The sequence below is a fragment of the Castor canadensis genome, chromosome 14, assembly GCF_047511655.1.
Source record: "Castor canadensis chromosome 14, mCasCan1.hap1v2, whole genome shotgun sequence".
Classification (NCBI taxonomy): domain Eukaryota; kingdom Metazoa; phylum Chordata; class Mammalia; order Rodentia; family Castoridae; genus Castor; species Castor canadensis.
The window spans coordinates 11,900,678-11,908,430 of record NC_133399.1 but is presented as its reverse complement, the minus strand read 5'-3'; the positions used below and the strand labels follow the sequence as shown (position 1 = coordinate 11,908,430).

The following is a 7,753-nucleotide window of genomic DNA, read 5'->3' as shown; positions in this document are numbered from 1 at the left end:
AGAAATCAGGAAGATAATTCCATTTATAATAGCTGTATAATACTTAGAAAGAAGAAACTGAAAGATTTTTATAATAAAAGCAAATAACATTGATGAAAGAAGTTGAAGAACACAGAGGACCCCTGTGTTCATGGGAGGGAATAACCATTATTATAAAAATGTCCCACAGAAGAGAGTGATCTGTGGATTTCATGCAAGTCTTATCAAACTAAGAAGAAGATTCTTCACAGAAATATAGAGAGATATCATAAAATTTTATGGAACCAGAAAATACCTTGAATAGCCAAAAGTATATGGAGAAAAGTACACAGACCTACAAGCAAAACAGTGACCCTATCAACTCATTTATGCATTCACTGATCCAACAGATATCTACTCAGCACCTGCCCGGTTCCAGGAATATAGTTCTTGCCCTTATGGCATCCATTGTTACTGAAAGAATAGTGGCTCACGTGGTAGAGTGGCTCAAGTGGCATAGCATCTGGGCAGTAAGTATGACACCCTGAGTTCAAACTTCAAAATCACCAAAATAAATAATAAATAAATAAATAAACAAAACTTGCATGTTTCAATCCTAACTACCAATAGGCTCCATCTGGAAGAATACTTAAGCATCATGAAGTCATTTGTAGAAATGTAGAATGATGCTCACAACAGTTCAGAAAAGTCCAGAAGAAAATGAACTTTTATAACAATTTTAAAAATATTTATTAGTTGCTAATTTCAGGAAACTATACATAAATGATTTAAATATAGCTCTTTGAGTTTTAAAACTACTTATAAATGCATGAGTAGTAGCTCCTGAATTGAGTTATGCATAAGATATTTTAAATATTTTGGATAAAGTATGAAGTCAAGGAGTTAAAAATCATGCTTTTATATGAAGTGACCACTGATCATCTTCCTGCTGAAGAAGGATTAGTAAATGTTTTGAGATATCAGGTGTGTGTCCAAATACTCATCAAAGCATTGGGGAGCCAAGGACGCAGGTCAAGATTGGTTCTTTGGTCTTAGACTTGGAGAAAACATTGAAATTTGGGATCATTTTAGGAGTTTAGAATTCCAGAAATTGGAATAGTTCTTGTAGGAATAAAAACTGATTAACGTGAGAGTTAATGAGTTGTCTTGGGCATAGAAAGTCAGAAACAAAAAACTTCTTTCAGTGCGGAGCCATGTCTCATAGGGAAATTATGTGCTCAGGAGTCAAGAAACAAGAGGGACATGTGCAAGAAACAGAGAATCAGAGCTGTAAACATCAGCCTTACCATTGGCCCTAGCCAAGTACAGTGTTGGTTTGGAAGTGACAACCCTTCCTGCTGTCCTGTCGGAATACATAGGTTCAGGCCCCTTGGTCAGCCATCAAGATAGGGCTTGGACTTCCACAAAAACCTTCCATTCAGAAAACACATCCAGATGAGAGCCCAGCAGGTGTTCCAGGAGAGCTTCTGAAAAATGGGAAAGCAGAACATTTACCTAAGGTCACACAAGAGCCAATGTACTCCAGCCCTATGCTGAGACATGACTAGCTTTCTTGTTTAATTCATTAATGTGTTTATAGTCCATTCTACCAAGGAACATGAATATCAAACTCAGCAATGCAGGTTCATTGTTGACAGTGAAGTGACAGCAGTGGAAGCCCAGTACAAGGGGAACTGAGAGGCTTAAAGTGGTTTCAGTGTGAGTAGAGCAGGTGTCCCAGGACCTTTGTATTTAAACAGTGGAAAAGAGACACATTGCCTTACATATGGAGAGACAGACAGTGACGTGAGGTCATTTCTTATTTCTGAGTTAGAGAAACCTTTTCATTGGCTTGTTATTGTCTTCTGAAATTTCCAGTTAGGTGTATTTCAACAGAAATTTCCAGATCAATATTTGTCCCTCTACTTTTGGAGTGGTATGTTCCAAGAAACATTTTAAATTATATTTAGAGAAATATGTCTATCCTCTTGCTTCTGACTTTCTTTCATTATTCAAGATAATTTTACTAATCACCACCATTATATGTAGTTCTGTTTTTTTAAAAAGCACTGCTGGGATTTGACTATGCACCTCACACTTGCTAGACAGGTGCTTTATCACTTGGGACAAGCCCCAGCAACATATATGTAGTTTTATGTTCTTCTAAAATGCATTGTTTATGTTCATACTGAGGTCTTAATCACATCTGATTTTAGCAACATATGTGAGCTAATGGAGCCTCTTCATTTTCTTCAAGATACAAATATCAGCTTTATTGCTCAAGGTTCTGCAAGCCAATTAAAATAAAATGCCTTGTCATGTTTTAAATGTCACTGTACAATGAAGAATAATTCCTGGATCATTTAAGAAATAGTAATTGAGCACCTAATACATAACCCAATATTTGAGGAACATTTTATGTATATACTTTAAGATCTAGGTGTTTGACAATTTATTTACGTGTTGTTAGCATTAAATTACTGGTGTTATATAGCTACGTTCACTTTTTCATTATGCTCCACTACATTTTGTTTAATACACTTATGTTGACCCTGCTCAACTTAACTTCTTATTCCCTGTAACTCTTTCATTTCACAACAGCTTCTTTTTAGAGATATTATTTTCACAAACACAGACAGATTCATATTCCTCTGTGAGTAGAGAACAATGAACAAAGCAAATAAAGACTATGCACATTTGGATTTTCCATCATGATGTTGAGTTGCAACACAGTGTAGTAAGTGTGGGTGTTTGTGCATGTGTGTGTGTTTGTGTGTGTGATCCAATTACTTCAAGGATCAGATAATGCAGAATTCTATTCGGTGTAAAAGGAAAGAATCATCATGGTGCATGAAGAATTTATACAGTACACGATCACAAATCTTCACATATTGAATGAAAGTACAGACAGGTCTGTAGTGTGTCTGGTAGATTTATTCAAAGAGTTCAAAAATGAAACCCTGAATTAACACAGAAACAATATCACACAGAGGGAATGGGAATGGGGTCTGTCTCCTCTGCTATTGTGCATGAAAAAACTTATTCTCTAGAATGTGAAATACCAGCTGGATTTCCTGTGCAATCTAAAAAGTTTGCCTCCCAAAACTATAGAGGAGAATAATGGTCAACATACACTTGGAAGTGAGGGAAAATAGGGAAATTATGATTAATGGGTGCCAAGTACAGTTGATGAAAGGAATACCCTTTGGTGCTGTGTTGCATAGGGTGGTCACCACAGTTAATAGCAGTGATAAATATACTTAAATAGTGAGAAAGAATTTCAAATACTTTCAACAACAAACAAATGATAAATTTTCAAAGGCATGGATATGCTAATTACCCTAATTTGATCACTACACCATCTATGTGTGTATTGGAGCATCATGTTTACACACATATATGGAAAGTTCTTATGTTTCAACTACAATGAAATAAATATTTGAAACAAATCAAATCAGTACGGAATTTTGCAGGAAAAATCTATTTTAATATTTCATTTAAAATCTGCCCAAATTTGGTGGTTTTCATTTGGAAATTTTTGTTTATTATACCCATTGACACTGTTTTTTTTCCATATGGATGTTCATCTGTGTCATACCATCCAAAATATAGCACTGTTTTCCTTTCATTTCTGCTAGTCTTCAAGGGAATCTGTGTGGAGCTGGAATGCAGCCAGGAAAAGGCAAGATTTTTCTTATAATTGCCCTGGGACCACTGAACAAATTAGAAACTTCCCCCCTTAGGGCCATTTAATCTCTCTCTCTCTCTCTCTCTCTCTCTCTCTCTCTCTCTCTCTCTCTCTCTCTCTCTCTCTTTCTCTCTCTTTCTCTCTCTCTCTCTCTCTCTCTCTCTCTCTCACACACACACACACACACACACACACACACACATTCACTGAGCCACTGAGTAATTTATTTGTATTCTTTTCTTAAGTAGTGGGGATGGAAATCAGGACCTTACTTTCTAGGTAAGCTTTGTCACTGATTTACACACCCCTAGCTGAAAATTTTATATTTCTTTGAACCCAGGATAGAAAAATTACCATACAAAAAGGAACCACATGTTTAAGTGTGTGTTGGAAATTTGCAATGTGGAATTTCTGTGTGTAGTTCATAATTTATCTGGAGAAACATGGTACAAAGAGCTTTCCTAGTGTGTTGTACTTTCTCATGGTGAACCTGGTAGTGAGAATTAGTGTGGAGTAAACCTGGCCCTAGAAGACCATGGCTTATGGCATTATTTCAAGTGGTATGTGTTGTTGTTTTGGTATTTATCTTTGGAGTAAGCATAGATTTAGGAAAAATGGAACCTGGGCTCAGTACATTCCAAAAGCTAACCAAATCACATAGAGGTCATAACACAAGAAAACAGAGAGGAAAAATATGGTGCATTCCAATTCACAAGGCACCTTCACAGTTAATTCAGTAAAAAGAAACATTTTCATATACACATTTATATGTTTCCAAAATGGAGACTATTAGAGGAAACTAAGGGAGGAACAAAAGAATGATAGGCAGTGAACAATATTGAAATATATCACATTAGTGTAGAAAGAAGAAACAATGAAATGCACTACAGACTGTTGAACAATACAGACCAGAAGGAAAAGGATAAGGAAAACGAATAGCTGCAGAGTTGACTGATTAAAGTACAATATACTTATCAGAGAAAATACCAAGGCAACACATCACAGAACAAGAACACACTCTAAAACAATGAAGGTCAAAAATGTAAAATAGGTCAGGTTACTAGGAGATGGGAAGGGTAAATGAAAAGTGTAAAGCAAGATAAACATGGTTGATGCACATTCTATACTTGTATGAATATGGCACATTGGATCCTGTTGAAATCATTTTAACAGGTTTTTTTTCTCTTTTTTTTGCAAGTGTCACTGAACTGATGGTCTTCTCTGAAAATTCAGAAAAAAATAACCATTACTACAACCTTATATCTTCTTTTTTCTTAATAGAAACTGTCATCAACTGTCATGTCTCATGATGATTTCTTTGCCAAATTGTGTCTTCTTTTATTTGCTGCTCTTATTTCTCTCTCATTGGTTTTTAGAATCACTGACTCTTATTTTTTGGCACAGATCAATCATCTGAAAAGTGCCTGCAACAAAGTGTCACAGAATTTTCTTTTTCCAATACATTGAAAAATTAGTGCATAAAACTTTTTGATGCATAACTTCTTCAGAAAATGCTGAGATGGACTGAATTTTCAACTAAGAAATGGCAAGTGGAGAAGATTCAAAGGAAAAACCTAGCAACTCACGTCCTGATTACAGAACACATAAGATCACATTTCTTTAATATTGTTATTGCATAATTGTCTTTATTTTCTCTTTTTTATGTTAGTAACCTAAAACACACGGGCCAAAGAATGACACACAGATTTCAGAATTGCTCCCTCTGGGAATTTCAGAGGACCCAGGATTGCAGCCTGTCATCTTTGGGCTGTTCCTGTCCATGTACCTGCTCACTGTGCTTTGTATGCTGCTCGTCATCCTGGCCAGGATCTCATACTCCTACCTACACATGACCATGTACTTCTTCCTCTCCAGCCTGTCCTGTGTGGACATCTGTGTCACCTCCATTATCATCCCAAAGATGCTAGCAAACATCCAGAGAGAACACAAGACCATTACCTATAAAGCCTGCATCACACAAATGAAAATTTTTGCAATGTTTGACATTATTCTCTTGACAGTGATGGCTTATGACCTCTATATGGCCATCTGTCACCCCCTGCATTACCCAGTCATCATGAACCCCTGGTTCTGCGTGTTGCTTGTTCTGGTGTCCTGGTTGGTAAGCCAACTTTATTACATCTTAAAATTGTTCTTTTGTGTACAATCACAGATTCCCCACTTTTTCTGTGAACTGAATCATGTAGTGCAACTTACCTGTTATGGCAAATTTTTTTATAATGTGGTGACATATTTTGGAGCTGTGATCCTGTGTGGTAGTCCCTTCACTGGCATCTTGTACTCTTACTCCAAGATAGTTTCCTCCATACATAAAATCTCATCAGCTTAGGGGATGTACATTTTCCACCTGAGCATCTCACCTCTCAATTGTCTTCTTATTCTATAGCACAAGCCTAGGAATGTACCTCAATTCTGCTCTGACTCAAAACTCACACTCCACTGCAATAGCCTCAGTGATGTACACCATTGTCATCCCATGCTGAACCCCTTCATCTACAGTCTGAGGAATAAAGACACCAAGAGGGTTCTAAAATGTGTTTTTGAGATAGAAACAATAAATGGGATGATGGTTCCGAGACCAAATATGTGCCCATGATTGCAGGATAAAAGCCCCAGGATGAGACCTAGTATTCTCTGGTCAGGTGGTAGAAGTAAAATATGTTCATTCTTTATTATTCCTGGAGTTCCTGGATTTCCTGTTTCACTGATTTTAGTTTCACTATGCTCTCATTTTATCATTTTCCACTTTTGGTAAATACTGACAAAATTCCTTTGATTCTATAGGATAAATATTTTGGATTTTTTTCATCTCAGATGACATATATGGCAGTAAAAATTATAATTTCTTTTTTAATAGTTTATATAATTGTACAAAAGGGAGTCATCATATTTCCATAATGCACTAATGTATTTTGGTCAAATTCAACCCCTCTCTTAAACTTTCTTATCTCCTTTCTGCCTTTGTAAACAATTGAACTGGTTTCATTATTCCATATTCACATATGCACATGAAGTACCTCCATGATACCCACCCTTTTCTTCCACCCCTCCTTTCACCCTCACTATCCCATCATTTCCCAGCCAGAAGCATTCTCCTCATTGTGTACTCAGGGCCTTTTTTGGTCTAGATTTTGCATATGAGAGAAAACATGTGATATTTTAGTCTGGTTTATTTTGCTAACAATATGACTTCCACATTTCCTTCCAATTTTCTGCAAACAAACATTGTAATTTTCTTCTCATTTATAACTGAATGATGCTATGTTGAATATATATATAATATGATATGTCTATTATGTATATCTAGCTAATAAATATATCACATTTTCTTTATCCATTCATTGGGTGATGGATAGCAAGACTGATTTCATAAGCTGCACTCCCATGCAGGAAACATTTTGGTAACTCACCTAATTTATAGGATTTTATAGGGGAATAAAGTATAATTTATAGGATTATATAGAGGAATAAAGTAGAATTATTATAAAATAAAATAGAATTGTTTGCTTGTATGTTTATCATTCATTGGTGTGGCAGTTTCTTAAGTCCTTTACTAATGATGTAGACTTTTGTATGTTAGCATGTTTAGTTCATCCTATGGGTTTTCTTGTATTTGGGCTCTCGTTTCTCTTTCAGCTTGGTATCTTCACTACCTACCACATTTATGAGCAGCACAGGCATCCAGAGCTGTCCATCCCCCATATTTCTCAGGTGACATTTTCTTACTTCAGGTAGCATTGCTGACATGGTAGCAATGTGGAAATCATGAACCGATTGGTGATTCTTAGGAGTCAGGCACTGGAAAGGAAAGGGGCCGATGTGGTCATAAAATACTAATACTTGGAATTTTGAATTGCTGAAAACTCTGCATTACATTGTACATTTTTATTTTAGATCAGCACGCATCAATTACACACGTGAATGAACTTCAGTGTAATTCCACCATAAATACAGCATACATTAATCAAATCCATGTTCCTTTCATCCGACTTCTTATGTCTTCCCAGCTTGTAATCATTGTTCATTTAGTCACCTTTTAAAACTTGTCTGAATCGGGCGAATTTCATCCAACATGTAGTTGTCCAT

General features: G+C 36.1%; 1 pseudogene; it reads left to right on the top strand.

Annotated features, from left to right (window-relative positions):
• The first annotated feature begins 1,221 nt into the window (after positions 1-1,221).
• LOC141416082 (olfactory receptor 7A5-like) lies at positions 1,222-6,263 on the top strand (annotated as a pseudogene).
• The last annotated feature ends 1,490 nt before the right edge of the window (positions 6,264-7,753 follow it).